At 45.9% G+C, this 17,856-nt stretch overlaps 1 pseudogene; it reads right to left on the bottom strand.

Annotated features, from left to right (window-relative positions):
• Positions 1 to 1,649: 1,649 nt before the first annotated feature.
• Positions 1,650 to 5,552, bottom strand: LOC142569047 (uncharacterized; annotated as a pseudogene).
• Positions 5,553 to 17,856: the final 12,304 nt, after the last annotated feature.

Raw genomic sequence — 17,856 nt, forward strand, 5'->3', positions numbered from 1 at the left:
CTGCACCACTTGCGGATGTGTTGAACGGACATACACTTGTCGCCGTAGACCTCTGTCAACTGACAATGAATATCCACGGGTGGAGTCCCTTTGGCGCGCAAAAAGCGAATGACAGAATGAATCTCGCACTTGGCGGGATCAACAATGGCAACCTTTATATGGTACGGCTGCTGAGCCAAGAATGGCGACGCAGCGAAGCGCGGCTGGGGAGAATCTAGAGTGGGGGAACAGCCGCACGCAGCAGTTGTTCCGGATTTCGCGTCGCACCTTCCCGTGTGGCTGGAGCGCTTTGGGAACCTTATTTCAGGATCAACCCTTCTACAAGTAAAAATTCGCTCGAATATGTACAGGAGCTGACACAGCATAAGCAAATGATCATTGCCTTCTTTAGATATTTAAATAATAAATAACGTTGCCATTGAAACTCTTTAACGGTGTGGAGTAAACAAAAAAAATTGGGACATCCGATTATTGATATATTATTCATCAAACAACCATGCAGGCTAACCAGTCACTGGTTGTGCAGTTTTAGGCTTTGAATAACTTGTGAATCAAGCAACCGAATAACTGGTATGTTTGATGGTGCTTCTGTAGTTTGTCAACTACCATTGGCAATATTGAATTAAGTGGTGTTTGTAAAAAGGTTTCATGTTGATAACTTCAAAGAAAGTCTGTGAAAATTCACTGCCCACGGATAATTTTCGTGTGCGTGCTGCTGCTAAACCAATTGTTCTTACTGTCTTTAAAAAATAGATGTTTTTCTTAATTTCAGATCAACCCATGCACCACCTGTGCTGTTCAAATAAAGGCAATACGAGAAGAGAATAAAGTATTAAAAGATGAAGTGGAGCGGATGAAGCGGGTGGCAGAAAAGCATGATTACATTTCTGGTAAAAAGCCTTTCAACATATGTTGCCGCAATATTATACAGTCACCCCATGGCAGCTGTCCCAAGCTTGGTGCTTGACCACTTGCCATTGCTTTTAAAGAAGTTGGAGACCCTTCAAAATAAGAAAAATTTTATTTCATGAAGCATCTTTTTCAACGAAAAGGTTTTTACTTCCGTTATTACCATATGAACTTGGTCGTAAAGTGCCAAACTATGTGTCACAAAAGACGCTCGCGAGAACACTCTTCCTTTTTTATGAGAGCACACCAAAATTTTTCACGATAGTGAAGAGAAAGAAGCCTTACACCGTAATGCATTCGCTGATTATCAGCCATTTCTAGAATTTTTTATAGGCCATCAAAAGTGTTACATAGTTACGACACACGTGGCGTGTCTTACTGTATACGACAGCACGCTGTTCGAAGGTTGGAACATGAATGTTTATTGCTTCCGTCTCGGAGCGAATATATACGAAACGGAGAGGGGGAAGCGGAAAGGGAGAACAAGGAAAAGATATCAAACGATAAACGCACGAGCCGTCAGCGCTTGCAAGGCAGTCTGATTGTGGCTGACGTCACTTGACGACATCTCTTATTCCTTAATACTGAAGTCGCTGTACTAGCTTTCTTTGACGTGTAGAGCACCGCAAGGCTTGGGGTGATCTGACGGGTTCAGCGTTGCTCCCTGCGAGTTCCGGCTGAACTTCATGCTCATGTTCTGTTACGCGCCCTTGTTCGGCTGACGTTCTAGGCGACAGTGGCTAGTCGCTAGAAGTACCTGTTCTTGATTCTAGATTTGCCGCTTCTGGGTCTGTACCAAGCGGTGGCATCGCATCTTCTCGGTTCCGCACCTGATCAACATGTCGTCTTACTAATCCGGCCGGTTTTCCAATGCTCACCATCCGAGAGCCTGTTGTAGACTACACTTCCTGGAGTCCATTTGTCACCCGTTCCGAAGTTGCGGGCGTACACACTAGCTTCAGGCAATGGCATCGGCCACTCGTCTGCTTCGTTGGCTGGCCCTACGTGTACAGGAGGGAAACATGTATCTGAACGGGATCGAATTTGATATCCGAAGAGCAGCTCTGACGGTGATTTTCCAGAGCTGTTAGGTGTCCTTCTGTAATCGAAAAGCAGCCTGTTCATCTTATCTTCCAACTGCCCCCACCAATCTTCCTGAGGCCTTCCTTAATTGTCCTGACAGCCCTTTCTGCTACACGTTCGATTGAGGGTGATATACAGCTGGGCTGCGCAGATGCGTAATGTTTTTCCTCTTGGACAAAAGCAGCGAACTCGTCAGCGGTAAACTGCGCTCCATTGTCGGACACGATGGTTCGTGGCACGCCAAATCTCCAGAAAATACCACGCAGGCAGTTGATTGTGCATGAAGCGTTTGCTTGTCGGAGTGGCACAGCTTCAATCCACTTACTGCATGCGTCCACTACCACGAGTATCATGTTCTCTGCAATAGGACCCGCAAAATCTATATGCACCCTTGCCCATTTTTTAACAGTAGCGGGCCAGCTTTTTGGCGTTGCTGTAGCTGGCATGGGCAGGTTTTGAACACAGCTTTGACATGACGCTGTCACTGCCTCTATTTCGCGATCTAACCCTGGCCACAAGAATGACGATCTAGCAACCGCCTTCATAGCGGACGATCCTTGGTGCGTCTCATGCAAAAGGTATAAGATGCGACGTCGCGCCTCTATCGGAACGACTACTCGCCGGCCCCAGTATTTTAACAACCCGGGGGCCAAAGAAAGCTCCAATTTCTTGTCAGAAAAAGGTGCGACACTCGTGTTCAAGCCTTTCGCGCAGGACGGCCAACCGTTCTTAGTGAATCGCATAACTGGACTCAGAGCAGGGTCACCACCAGTTAACTGCCTTAGCTCCTCAACTGACACAGTTCCCTCATCCTCATCCAGGCCAGCAGATAGTATGGTGGGTCCGCTTCTGGTGGCTTCGGCTCAGACGTCCGTTCTAGCAGTCAACTAAGGGCGTCAGCGTTGAGCAGTTTACCAGAAGAGTATTGAAGTTGATAGCGGAATCCGCCTAAAAACAGCGCACAACGCTATATTCTGGCGGCTGCCGATGGTCGATCCGCCTTCAGCAGGCCCACGAGCGGCTGATGATCGGTCATCAATACGAATTCTCGGCCTACGAGGTAATCACGGAATTTTGACACTCCAAACACAAGAGCAAGGGCTTCCCTCTCAAGCTGGGAATAATTTTTCTCAGCCCTTGTTAGCGTTCTAGAACGGAACCTGACAGGTTTATTTATCTTTCCGAATGTATGGAAAAGCGCGGCACCTATTCCGTCCTGTGAAGCGTCACACTCTAGCTTGAGGGGTCTCTCGGCATCATAGTGAGGCAGCACAGCCGCTTTCCGAAGGCATTTTTTTGCTTCACGAAAAGCTGCTTCTTGCGCATGTCCCCAGAACCAACGTGTGTGATCTCTAATAACTTGTACAGCGGTGCAAGCACGGAAGACATGTTGGGCACGAATAAAATGTAATCATGCCCAGAAACGACCGCAACTGATGAAGATATTGTGGGTTTGGGGCCCGCGCGATTGCTTCAACATGCTTCTCTATTGGATGCAGACGTTCACGATCATTTTTATAACCCAGATACGGCGCTGCCTCTTGGCGAAAGCTTCATTTCTCAAGTCTGAGCTTCACTTCATGCTCACGAAAACGCTGCAGTACTTGTCGTAACCTGTGGGTGCTACAAAGTTTTTCTGATACCAAAACGTCGTCAAGGTAAGCCTGAACACCTGTAGGCCCTGCAGAACTGTTTCTATTTCCGCTGTAAGATAGCAGGCGTGGAAGCTATGCCGGTTGTAGCAACACAAACCACGGTGTGTTTTGATTACGCACATCTTCCTTGAGTCCTCATCGAGGGGAACTTCGTTATAAGCGTCACTTTAATTCAGCGTACTGAAGCAGTCCCCACCGTTCAGGCATGCGAAAATGTCATCAATGGCTGGCAACGGGTACTACTACAGTTCACAGACGGAATTCAAGGTCACCTTAAAATCAACACAGATTCTAACCGCGCCATTTTTCTTCATTACAGGCACAATGGGAATAGCCCACTCGGCGTGCGTTACAGGTGACAGCACTCCAAGCGTTACGAGCCTATCAATCTCTTTCGAAACTTTGTCGCGTAAAGCAAATGGATAGGGACTGGCCTTACAAAATTTCGGCATAGCGCCTTCCTTGAGCTTCAGATGGACAGGGTGTCCGGCGATTAGGCCCTGCTCGGGGCTGAAGACGTCTTTGAACTCTGACAGGACGGCATGCATGTCGGGGGTACGGCTGCTTCCTGGACCAGAGCCTTGTTGCACTGATACGTTCAACACCGAGGATCCTGCGTCATTGAACTTGGAAATCAACTCTCGTCCGCAGAGGCTCGGACCTCAGCAGTTCAGAACCACCAAGGAACTCTTGACCTCCTTGTCGTTATAGGACACTGACATACTCAATATCCCTAATACTGTAAGTTCTCCAAGATAACAGGACAGTTTAATGCATGCGGGTTCTAATTGTGGCCAGCGTTCACGGTTTTCCCAAAAAATCTCTTTGGACGTAACACAGACCGGTGAGCCGGCGTCCACAATCATAGGTATGTCAATACGACACCATGTGAAAGTACGGAGAATAGGTGGTGGTAGCCGACCATTGGAAGGTGTGGTTAGTGTCCAGATGTGTGCATCGTCTCCATTTTCCTCAGTGACATCCGCTGTTACTGCAAAGGCTTCTCCTTGCCTGCATTGTGAACGTGCTTTTGCGCGTCCTTTCCGCACGTCGCTTTGGCACATCTTCGCCAGATGGCCGTATCCACTACAGCGGTACCACCTCGCTTTCGCCCAGCCGCAGGCGTTTCTGTTGAGTTTCTTACTTCCGCAACGCCCGCATGCTGACACCGGTTCATCAGCTTGTCTTGCATTGACCTTGCGCACTGGTTCAAGGTCAGAAGACATCTTCTTTGTATCTTTTTCTGCTGCTTCTGCTGATATGGCAATTGCTGCAGCCTCCCTCATCGTCAAATCTGTTTTCGCTAATAGCTGCTTCTGAACAGCGCTTGACCTCACTCCACAGATGATCCTGTCGCGAAGCATCCGGTCTAGCATTAAAAATTAAAGAAAATTATGGGGTCTTACGTGCTAAAACCACTTTCTGATTATGAGGCATGCCGTAGTGGAGGACTCCGGAAATTTCGACCACCTGGGGTTCGTTAACGTACACCTAAACCTAAGTACCACGGGTGTTTTCGCATTTCGCCGCCGGTCTAGCATGCCACCGAAAAAACAGCCATCTGCAATCCGGCGAACTTCAACGATGGACTGTTGAATGGGCCCACCTTCCAACTGGCAGCGATTGAAGACCCGGTAACTCTCGGTTATTTCATGACGCTTGGGGTCGAAAGTAGCCATCCAAAATTTTGACTGCTTCCTCGTACGTCAGCGAGTTTAGCTTCCTCGGTGCAACCTGTCCTGGGAGCACTTGCACGGTGCGCATACTTAGTGCTGCTACCAGCAAAGGCCTCTTCTTTCCTGAGTCGCTGACGCCACTTGCCTCAAAATAAGCTTCTGCCTTCGGGATGTAAGCATTCCAGTTGTCGGACTGGTCATCGTATTCCGGTAGTTGATGATGAGCCATGGTCAGTATTACCGCGGCCGCTGTTTCCTGCTTCACTGCCTGGCTTAATTCATTTTTCAGCTTGAGGGTCCTGTCTGGCCTCGTCGTCACTGTTACATAGTTAAGACACACGTGGCGTGTCTTACTGTATACGACAGGGGGCACGCAGTTCGAAGGTTGGAACATGAATATTAATTGCTTCCGTCTCGGAGCATAGATATACGAAACGTAGAGGGGGAAGGGGAAAGGGAGAGCAAGGAAAAGATGTCAAACGATAAACACACGCGCCGTCAGTGCTTGCAAGGCAGTCTGATTGCGGCTGACGTCACTTTACAACAAAAATGCATTAAAATGGACTGTACTTAGGATTTTTTCCAGCAAGAGCTTAAGGTTTGCATCAGCCAAGTGGTCAGGCCCTGTACAATGCAAAAAAAAAATGCTTGGACGAAATATGGCACAACAGTGCACACAGGTGACGACCACTCAAGAAAGCTGATACAGTCTGCTAATTTCACAATGAATTGAACCAAAAAAAATATGCAACACACTGCCTCTTGTGATAGCTCATTGCATTGTTATTAAACTGAGAAAGCTCTATTAGAATAATTTTTAGTTTAAGTGGAGAAAAAGAATTTTGAAGCGCTCTTCCACCGGTCTTGAAATTTGCAATACATCTCATCACTTCAGGAAGCCTCTTGGCGCCAAAGACAATGCATGGATACAGGCGCTCTTGTGCCCATAAATAGAAGTTAGTCTAACGTGATGCTTCATTGCTAGGGTGGGTATGACCCTCTTCAGTCAAGCAGAGCTGCTAGATGATGTGTTTTTACCCTCATGTCACTGTCTGCGAATTTCCTGCTCGGTGCCCTTGCACAGCATTGGGCACTGCATTGATACCAACGTGTTTGCTAGTTGACTACCTGCGCTAAACTAGTTAGAATTGGGTAGAATGCAATAATTAACAAAAATAATAATGGCATTATATTTTCGCAAATATCAAAGTTGGTGTGAATGTGCTGCCCAGTACTGTGTAAGGATGACGAGCCGGCCATTAGTAGAGAGCGACATGCTGGTAAATGCATATATTCTAGCACCTCTGCTTGACAGAAGGGGCTCGTAACCACACCAGCACTAAAAGAATCAACATAAAATCTGCTTGCACTACCCTCTACTTATCGCGCAGTAACGCTCGTGTTTTGTACTACAGGCTCAATATCTAACAAGAAATCAAAAGACGAGAGAAAAGCAATAAAATGTGCATGCAACCACTCGCACAAAAACTTGGAACGGGACAGCAGAAAGCACCGCGAAATGAACAAAGTGGCAAGTGGTCGCTTGTTCATTGTGGGTAACTTGTGCATTCATCCACTTCCAATTTCATTTCACATGCTGCCATGGCTCAGTGGCTGCATTTGGTGTGGCAAACCCAAAAGCACCTGCCTGTTGTGTTACACGAAAGAACCATAAGTGATTGCTTTCATAATTTCGTAACCAATTTATTTTGCAGAGGCTGCCACATTAGTCAAAAGACTCAAAAGAGTACTTGGTAAAGTGGAAAATCAAGCCGAGCAGACAGCTGGAGCCTTTGTTGCTTGCCCAAAGATACATATATCTATTGTATCCTCTGTCTTAGCTAGCGTCATAAATGCATGAAATGATACTGTCATCAAAATGAATTTTTTGCACTATCCTTAAACTTGTTCTCCGCAAGCCCCAAGTCTATTCAAGTTGGGTTGAAGGCAGGAACATGCACATCGGTATAGCAATGCATCATCAGCAATTGCTGTTTATTTAAAAAGCGAATGAGCAGGATGACCTCTCATTGCTAGGCTGCATTTTTCATATCAACTGTGTCTGTGAAAGCACACATTAGGATTGATGCCTGAGAAAACTTGTCACTGTCTTCACTGTAACTACGCACTTTTATTTCTGGCTAGAACCATCACGTATAGCCCTAATATAATGTGTGCTGTGTAGCATCCATGTCTGAACCTATACTTACTATTGCCAAAAAGCACTAGTCCTGTCTTTCTTTCTCATCCATGTTTTAGCGCTGTTTTCTTCAATGAATTCATTACAATCGGCTGGCGTTCAAACCTTTTTAAGCCACTGATAACTTACACCATCACCAGACAGCAACTTTAATGTCATGAGATTGCGCAATTTCACTTTGGTGTTCCATGAGAAAAATGTGACCTGATATTGAGGGCTATGGTGGTCATCAGAGTAGTATGCACTTGAGCTTTTCCTCTGCCTTTATGCTGTGTGTAGAAATGATAAATGGATATGAAAGTGCCAGAAAAACCAAACTGGCCTTCGGGTAATACTGTTCGAACTTCTAGATTCTTGCGTATTTATGTATGTGTAACTCTCGGAGTGTGAGCCAGTCCTACTTAGGCCAATCCATTAGATGTGGAACGTCCTTTTGGGCACTGGCGACGCATATACGGGAACTTTCAGTAGGCAGCTGACCAGTAAACTCTCGTGTGCTATTTAAAGGCATCAAACCTGCCTGATTCAAGACCTTCATGATGAAAATAACGGCGAAGAGCACTGAGGGGCCTGATTTTGTTAAACACAATCTTGTGAAGCCAACAGATAAACCAGGGAAAGCTATTTGTATTTTTTTATTCAAGTGTAGAAATGATAAAGCAAGATGATCCTGAATGAAAGGAAACTTGCTGCTGTAAGTTATATCAGTAACTGCTGCAGATTACCGCATTGTTTCTCTCCTAGACATGGCACCCGCTGTGGTTTCTTAGTGGTTATGGTGTTGGGCTGCTAAGCACGAGGTCGCGGGATCGAATCCCGGCCACAGCGACCGCATTTCGATGGGGCCGCAATGTAAAAGCACACGTGTACTTCGGTTTAGGTGCACGTTAAAATACCCCATATGGTCCTGATTATTCAGAAGTCCCCCACTACAGCATGTCTCATAATCAGATCGTGGTTTTGGGACGTCATAATTTTTTGATAGGTATGCCACTGCCAGCAAATTCTAAATCTCTTACTCTGGAAAAGTTTATGGGCTCTGCAACTCCCAAATGTTTGTTTTTTATGTTCCCAGATGGACATTGGGGGTGGTGTGAGTGTCGCGCAAGGCACCCTTGGCGAACTATGCCGAGCTTGCGAAAGTGGCCCTGGCAAATTTGCCAGGGCTCTTTTGCGAAACGTATTTACGGCAGACGAACTAAGGGGCAAAACACTCCTGGGTGGAAAGAGCAACCTCCACTTGAACCAGCCACTCAAGGTGGCCTGGACCCTGTTCGTGTCCAAGCTGTGATTGGTGTGTCAGTCCTAGTGGTACAACTGCAAATTACAGTCTTGAACATTATTTTAAAAATTAGCAGCTCCTCATCCTATAGCTAGCAAGAGATATGGCCAGCATAGGTCGGCAGCCCTCTTGGTGTCTATATGTGGCTGATTTTATTTTTGCAATTTGGCGAGTCTTTGTACTATCTTCTCAACATAGTTCATTCCTTACATTAGTATGAGCAGCAACTGTGCGTAACACATGCTAGCTGCTGAAGTGCCGCACAAATCATGCCCGTTTGCATGCAAAGACATCTTTTGAAGTATTTTCACTTTTTCAATTATTGTAGTGTATGGCCGATAAACCTCCGCACATCTTCTTTAGCTACCTCAGCACGGTAACATTATCTAAAGTGTGAAGCCGTGGCGGTGCATACACAGACAGTGCACAGCCACGCATATCTGCAGCCTTTGCGCGCATGTAGTGGAAACGCATTGAATGGAGAGGTCATAGTATTTTCTCCTTTCTGTTTGCAGTGTTGCGACAGTAGGGACACGGTCATCGAGTGAGATCTGCTCATATTTGCCTGTGTGTGCACGTGTGACATGATTTTTGCTAATGTAATTAATAAGCGAATACTTCCAGCAATTTATACGGCCGGTAAAACTACGAACTTCCTTAGTTAAGATTGTTTCAGCGCATTGATCACAGGGACAAGCAAGTAGACAAGTACAAGCGCCTGCTTCAACCAGTGCCTTATAGCAGGTGCACAATTTTGTATGCATGGAAATTACGTTCATAAAATAGTTTTTGACAAACAATGCCTGCTCACACACTTCACAATTCAACCTGCAATCTTAAAGCGACCCTGAAACGATATTGATTTTGTACAAATGTGATGAGTCGTTAGGGTTGGCCCTTCTGATCCTTAAATGAAGCATTTTAAGCAGTTTTTATAAAGTGTGCAATTTATTATAAGGTTTGAAATATGTACATCGCTCCCTATCGCAGCGGCAGCACTCTGAGTTTTCAGCCACCCCTGACCAAGTCATTCGTGACGACCATATGACCTCCGCAGGGGCGTCTGCGTCAGCAGGCGTTTGGTGTGTTGCGACAACACGTACCCGAGCACACGAGGCTTCGACTCTCCCGCGTCTAACCGTGCGCGGCTTAGCCGTGTCCGGGGAAAAGGGGATCCTGGGGGTTGAGCCAATGCCGGGTGTTTGGACCTTTACGGCCCCTCGGCGGCGGCAACATACCCCTCTGGCTTCGGCTTCACGTAGACGGCACCCCCGGACTGACCCACCCGAGGGAAATCGGTAGTTGCCTTTTCCTATCCTCCTCTCTAATCTTCGTCTTTCTCTTGCTTTCGGTCTTTCCTGTCTCCTCCTAGCTTCCTTTTTATTTCCACTTTTTGCAGGCAGCAAGGTTTAACCTTGTGTGATATAGCCAACTTTGGTTATAACAGATTTGGTTATAGTAGTGTCTTGCAGCTGGGCGCCTGCAGGCCGTATCTTTTCACAGTCCTGCAGCGTCCCCGTGTTGGGCTCCATGGCGGGTGGCTGGCGGTGCTGTCGAATTTCCGCATATATCTATGGCAAGTTCTTTTCCACCCCTTCCTGATCGCCCTCATAAACGAGGGCGCACCGAAGTATTTAGGTTCTATGGTCATAATGAAAGTTGTCCCAAATTTCATGTCATTCACTCGGAGAAAATTGTAAAGTCAGCGAGAATGATCTCTCCTTTTCTAGTGTAAATCAAAAACCGATATTCTTCGCCAAGGCTTTAATGTAACCAAACTTGCAAGTGGAGATCTCCTTTTCGAACTCCGAGATAAAAATCAGTTTGAAAGGCTGCCAAATCTTGTCTCTTTTGGCGACGTTCCAGTGAATGTGACACCGCATCGCACCATGAACACCAGCCGTGGTGTTGTATCTGATAGTGACCTGATTGATTTGACAGAGGCTGAACTACTTGAATGCTGGAGTGACCAGAATGTGTTCAGTGTAAAACGAATCAAAATGAGGCGCGATGGAAAAGAAATTCAGACTAAGCATCTTATTCTTACATTTGGTTCAAGAGTTCTGCCCGAAACAATCGAGGCAGGCTATGTGGAGCTCAGGGTGAGGCCGTATATCCCAAATCCCCTCCGATGTTTTAAGTGTCAAAGGTTTGGCCACAGCTCCCGGAACTTCCGTGGCCGACTAACCTGTGCCAAATGCAGCGACCATGAACATCCGTCCGAGTCATGCAAGAACACTCCACACTGTGTGAATTGTGAAGGGGAGCACCCCGCGTACTCGCGGTCCTGCCCACATTAGAAAAAAGAAAATAGTGGCAATCAAAACCAAAGAGAATATTTCGTTTAAGGAGGCACGCAGGCGCGTATCCTTCTTACCGAGGAATAGCTTTGCCGAAGTGGCGCCACAACGGCCTCCGGCGGCTATCCGGCCCACACCTAGTGAGCCGGCAGTGACGTCACCTGTCCCCTCGGCGGTTGCGGCTAGCGCTGCTCCGTCAACCGAGAATGGGCCGCCGACCTCCGGGCTGGCGGCCTCAAGGGCCTCATCCTTTGAGAAGAGGGTTTTTCAACAAACAAATCGCTCACAAGTGCGGGTGTCCAGCGCTTCGCAGGAGGCGATGGACACGACACCAAGTCAAACGGCGCCACTAGCGCCAAAGGAGCTGCGAGAATCGCTCGACCGCTCCAAAAAAGAGAAACATCGCATTACAGGACCGCACTAGGGTCCTGTAACCTAAATTCTCTTTCTAGACACACAGCACTAACCTCGTTCCCGTTATGGATACCCAAATAATACAATGGAACGTGAGAGGACTTCTTCACAATCTTGATGATGTTAAAGAACTCCTTCGCAAAGTCACTCCAAAGGTGCTGTGTGTCCAAGAAACACACCTAAAAGTAACACAGACCAACTTTCTAAGGCAATATGCCACATTCCGCAAATACCGCGAAGATGCACTCACCTCCTCAGGGGGTGTAGCCGTAATAGTCGATAAGGGCGTTGCATGTCAGCAAATCAAACTCCAAACTTTCCTCGAGGCAGTTGCAGTCCAAGCTGTGCTGTTTGGTAAGTTAATCACAGTTTGTTCGATATACGTCTCCCCCTCCTGTGAATTTTCTAAAGCAGAGTTTCAAAGCCTTATCGATGAACTTCCTCCACCATACATAGTCGTTGGTGATTTAAACGCACATAGCCCCCGTGGGGCGACTCGCGTTCCGATGCACGTGGGCGCCTGATAGAAAATTTCCTGTTTTCCTCAGGTGCATGTTTATTGAACAAAAAAGAACCAACGTATTACTATGTTACACATAACACATGCTCGTTCATATACTTGAGCATCGTTTCGAGTTCACTATTTCCTTACCTGGAGTGGTCTGTTCTCAAGAACCCCTATGGGAGTGACCACTTCATAATTACATTAAGCCTAACCAAACCAGATGCATGCTGGCCGCATTTCTTTCGATGGAACCTCGAATCAGCAAACTGGGAACTGTTTCGAGAACTCACGTGTTTAGGATGGGACGATATTTCTCATTTTAATATAGACGATGGTATGGCATACCTAACTGGTTCTATTATTGACGCTGCAACAAAATGCATTAAACAATTTAACGGTCTGGCAAAGAACCGTCGCATCCCATGGTGAAATGACGAATGTCGAAATGTACGCAAAAATCAAAACAAAGCTTGAGGATTTCTTCGCAATTCTCCAACAGCTGAAAACCTTATTAATTTCAAACAAGTCAAATCTCAAGGCAGGAGAATACGTGGACGTGCGAAGAGAGAGAGCTGGGAGCGGTACATATCTAGAATATATACTTACAAAGACGAGGCAAAAGTGTGGAATCGGGTGAATAAACTAAAAGGCCGGGAGACGAACCCCCTGCCCTTAGTAAGTACCCATGGAGATGGCCTGGAAGACCAGGCAGACTGTCTGGGGGAACACTTTGAGTATATCTCCAGTGCATCGCATTACTCACAGTCATTCCTGAAGTTCAAAGAACGCGCAGAGCGACAGCGCCTTGATCGGAAATGTGCCCAAATTGAAGATTACAACCGCCCGTTCAGTTTAGCTTCTCTTGCTTGTTGCAACAGCTCAGCACCAGGTGGTGACCGTATCATTTATGAAATGATCAAGTACCTGCATCTTGAAACACAGAAAACACTCCTCTCACCTTTTAATGTCATGTGGGCCGCTGGGTATATTCCATCTTCTTAGAAGAAGCTGTAATAATACCAATACTCAAACAAGGTAAGGACCCGTCCTTACCGAGTAGTTACAGGCCTATCGCTTTGGCAAGCTGTTTCTGCAAGCTCTTTGAAAAAATGATAAACCGGCGCCTAATCTATATCCTTGAGAGCAATAGACTACTAGATCCTTACCAGGGTGGTTTCACAGAAGGCAGGTCGACCGTAGACCACCTTGTCCCCATTGAGGCAAATATAAGGGATGCCTTCATACATAAACAGTTGTTTCTCTCCGCATATTTCTTGATTTGGAGAAAGCATACGACACCACATGGCGCTTCGGTATTATTCTACACCTTTCCGCTGTGGGTATCCGCGGGAGTATGTTATGTATCATTGAAAGTTACCTTTCTAACCGCGCATTTCGTGCTAGGGTGGCCCATGCCTTGTCAAGGTCTTTCACCCAGGAAACTGGTGTTCCACAAGGTGGTGTGCTAAGCTGCACACTCTTTATTGTGAAAATGAATTCTTTGGGCATGGCTATCCCACGAACGATGTCATACTCTGTATATGTAGATGACGTGGAGCTTGGTTTTAAATCATGCAACTTAACTATCTGCGAACGACATGTCCAGCATGCCTTAAATAAAGTGGCAAAATCGGCTGAGAAAACGGTTTCAGGTTGAGCCCACAGAAAGTACCTGCGTTCTTTTCACGAATAAGAGAGGAATAGTACCACGTCCTGCTATTGAGCTCTCTGGTAGCAGATTACCTGTAAGCGCCGACCACAAGTTTTTCGGCATCATACTGGATTCGAAACTGACATTCATCCCGCATAATAAATACTTGAAGGCTAAGTGCCTCAAAACAATGAACTTATTGAAACTTCTATCAATTACAACATGGGGCAGTGACAGGAAATGTATATTGAACTCGTATAGGTGTCTTCTCGGCTCACGTCTTGACTATGGCACTATAGTATATCAGTACGCTACACCAAGTTCTTTAAAGATGTTGGATCCTGTCCATCACTTAGGAATCCGCCTCGCGACCGGAGCCTTCAGGACAAGCCCCGTACAAAGCCTTTATGCACAAGCAAATGTATGGTCACTCCATTTTGAGAGAGATCATATAGCTGTTTTACATATTTCCTCAAAGTAACTTCTAACCGCGAACACCCCTCTTATTCTGGCATAAACGATATGACCGATGCCATACTCTTCAATAACCGACCTGCAGCGAGAAGACCGTTGTCTTTGCGCGCAAGGAACCTCAGTGAGGAAATGGGTGTTCCGGTGCTTGAACACTGTCTGATGGCTCCAGCGAAACTGTTAGCGCCATGGCAGTGGCAGGTGATAGAGTGTGACACATCCTTTGTAGAGGTCACTAAACATGCGCCAGAGACACATATCAAAATGCATTTCTTGGAGCTCCAATACAAGTACTCGTGCACAGTGTTTTACAAAGACGCTTCTAAGTCGCATGCCGGGGTGTCCTACGCAGCCATTGATTGGTCCATCCTTCTCGGAATCCGGTGTACTGCACCCTGAAAGAAGTATATTTACGGCTGAGGCCCATGCACTATTGTCGGCTGTGAAACATATCAGAAAATCAAATCTGCAAAAATCAATTATACTTACAGACTCCTCAAGCGTCGTAAAAGCCTTGAAGTCACTCTGTAAACACACAAACCCTGTACTTACTGAGCTCTGTTCCATTCTCTGTAGAGCGTATATGTCTAACGAGCATGTCATTATATGCTGGGTACCTGGCCATAGAGGCATCGAGGGGAATGTACTAGCTGACGAGTTGGCTACAGCAATCACCTCGCCAGCTATTATTCCTACGGCTGCTGTCACTGTCACAGATCTGAAGCCTCTGTTACGGAAGAATCTGCGAAGCCACTGGCAAAGCTTGTGGGACATGGAAGCTACGAATAAGCTTCACTTGATTAAGCCAAAGTTAGGTTTCTCGCCCCCGAAAACGAAAACACGACGAACTGATGTCCTGTTCTGTCGACTGAGGATAGGACACACCTATGACACCCACAATCTTTTACTGACCGGAAATGAACCTCCAACGTGTGGTAGATGTGGTGAGAGGCTGACCGTTCTCCACGTCCTCCTGGAGTGTCGGGAAGCCGAAGCTGAGAGAAAGAGACATTTTCCCCTTGTATATCGCCAGCACACCCCTCTCCATCGAGCAATGTTTCTTGGTGAAGAACCGTTCTTTGACACCAAAGCAGTTCTGGATTTCTTGAACGATGTCGCCTTGAAAGTTTTTAGCCCCAGAAATTCATAGCACATCCTCTTTCTAGAGGATACCGCTGTGATAGTAGTCTTGCATAGCACATGCCTACAGGCCCTTGCATCCCAAGGACTCTGTTAAGGCAGTAGTGCTTATTGTAAAAAGTATGTCTTTGAGATATATCACTAAGCCATCATTATTTCACAATGTGTATTTCGTGTCCATTGTACAGCCCATTAACCATCGGCATAGTTTTATCTTGTATAGGTTTTATGCACTTTAGAGCGACTGTTTTTAGGCCCCTTTACAGCCACCGTAACATCTGCCCTTCGTTATTCATAGCTCCATTGCGAACGCATTACCACCGGCCTGGCGCTCTTTGGCCACATTTGGCCCTTGCGCCACAAAACACCACATTCATCATGACCATATGACGTCAGTAGGGCAAGCTATCCGATTGGCTGCCCAGGGTGCGTCATTGATAATTTTTCCAACTTTATGCTGAAGAAATGTTCATTATAGTTGGAATGTTAGTTAATTTGTTTCTATAAAAAAGAAAGTAACAGGAAAAGAATGCTCAAGGACAGTTTATCACTAGACTCAAGCACTTCTGGCACACAGGCCAAAAATTGACTAATGTTGATATTCGCCACTGAGGCGTTGCTTGGCCTTGGGCCATTTTCAAGGTGCATTTTTTAGTTTTCCACTGCAAGGCCTCTTTCCCTGTGATGTTATGGAAAAGAAACTTACAACTTCGTGATTAAGAAAAAGCACGTGAATCATTTGTTTTATAGAATATCACAAGTTTATTGGACTTCGGTTTCCTTCAGCTCCCTCGCAAGCATGGACGACAGGCTATTCTTTATGTAGCCGAGGCTCGCTGATGGAAATTTGGAGCATGTGTAGTCTGGAAAAGATATACAGCATAAGATTACGAATATATACAGAATTTTCAGACTTTCTACTAAAAGAATAACACATTGAAGTCCTATGCTATGTCTAAGTGCAAGCCACACTGCTAGTGGAAGTCATAAACCCTCATCACACAGTAATTTAGCTTTACATTGTGTACTTAGCCAGGGTCTGCAGTTATCAGGTGTGCACCACGATGTTGTAAAGAGACAGATTGAAAAAATTATGGGGTTTTACGTGCCAAAACCACTTTCTGATTATGAGGCACGCCGTAGTGGAGGACTCTGGAAATTTCGACCACCTGGGGTTCTTTAACGTGCGACAGAATGAAGATAAACAGCTCAGTACTGGTGCCAAGCTCTTTGGCATGCATAAAAACAGGTCAGAGTGTTAGCAGGTATTCAGTGAAATTTTATACAATTCATTTGCATGTACAGTTAAGCCTGTGTGACGAAGCCGGTAAAAGCAGCCCTTTACTTCGTTGCATAAAAATTTTTTTGACTGAAAATTTCACTTTCTGTAAATTTAATATTCGCCACCGTCAATTTTTTTTACCCAAAAGAGCACGTAAACCTTATCAAATTATCGGGCAATCGGATAAAACGAATTTCAATGACAAAGAAAGTTGAAGTTTCCCCCAAAAGTGGTAGCAGTGCTTGCTAGCAACACCAAATTATCACTCAACTACATGAAGGCTAACAGGCGTTGACATGCAGCCTTGTTGGTAAGGCACTCTTAAAGGGTCCCTGAAACAGTCTAGTAAAGCATTGCACAACAAGCTGTGTAAAGAGTCTCACATTAAAGGGACCCTGAAACGAGTTTGATGATTTTGTACAACCATACTGAACCGTTCCGAGTATAGGTCCTTCTGATCATTAATTGACGCATCTAAGTGCTCCGGGTAAAGCACGTAATTTATTATAAGGTTTCAAAAATTTATATCGCTGCTGATCACAGCACACCACTCGGCTGAATATTCAGCTCCCCTAACCATTTGATGTAAATTGCCCTAATGATGCTAGTAGGGTGAGCTGTCCGACTGGCTGTCCCGGGTGCTTCATCAATAATTTTTCTAACTTTATGTTGAACAAATGTTTGCAATAGTTGGAATGTTAGTTAATTTGTTTCTATAAAAGGAAAGTAACAAAGAATGCACAAGAACAATTTCTCACTACACTTAAGCACTTCCGGCACACAGCAAGTGTCGTCTGCTTGTGTTACAACATGCTCCATTTTGACGAGAGCTCCACGGGCAGTGTCAGTCTGTCTTTTCGCGAGAACCGTGATTCGCCTTTGTTGCATTGAGGGCTGCAAACTTTGCAACTGGCAATATGTCAAGCTGCAGCATTGTGTCCCTCTGCAAGGCAGAAGACGAGTGGAGCGGCTGCAGCGTATCGGGCTGTCGCTATCCAATTGGTGAAAGGATGTGCGAGTTTGTAGCCGTCACTTTGCACAGGAGGATTACTACTACAATAGCATTTCGCGCGTCCGGTATTCAAATAAATGCAAGCACAAGGAGACAGGGCCTGGCCATTTGACTGCCGTTTCACAGGATGAGCAGAAGCACAAACTGCACGGTGCAGTCACCTGGTGGCACAGAGCTCAACCAAACACAGTAGCAGTAACGAAGTGTATTCTTCTATGCTGCTGGCGTAAATGTTTAAAATGCTTTACACTGGGTTATAGCAATATTAGCTCTTTG

The sequence above is a fragment of the Dermacentor variabilis genome, unplaced genomic scaffold (genome assembly GCF_050947875.1).
Source record: "Dermacentor variabilis isolate Ectoservices unplaced genomic scaffold, ASM5094787v1 scaffold_41, whole genome shotgun sequence".
In the NCBI taxonomy this organism is placed as follows: domain Eukaryota; kingdom Metazoa; phylum Arthropoda; class Arachnida; order Ixodida; family Ixodidae; genus Dermacentor; species Dermacentor variabilis.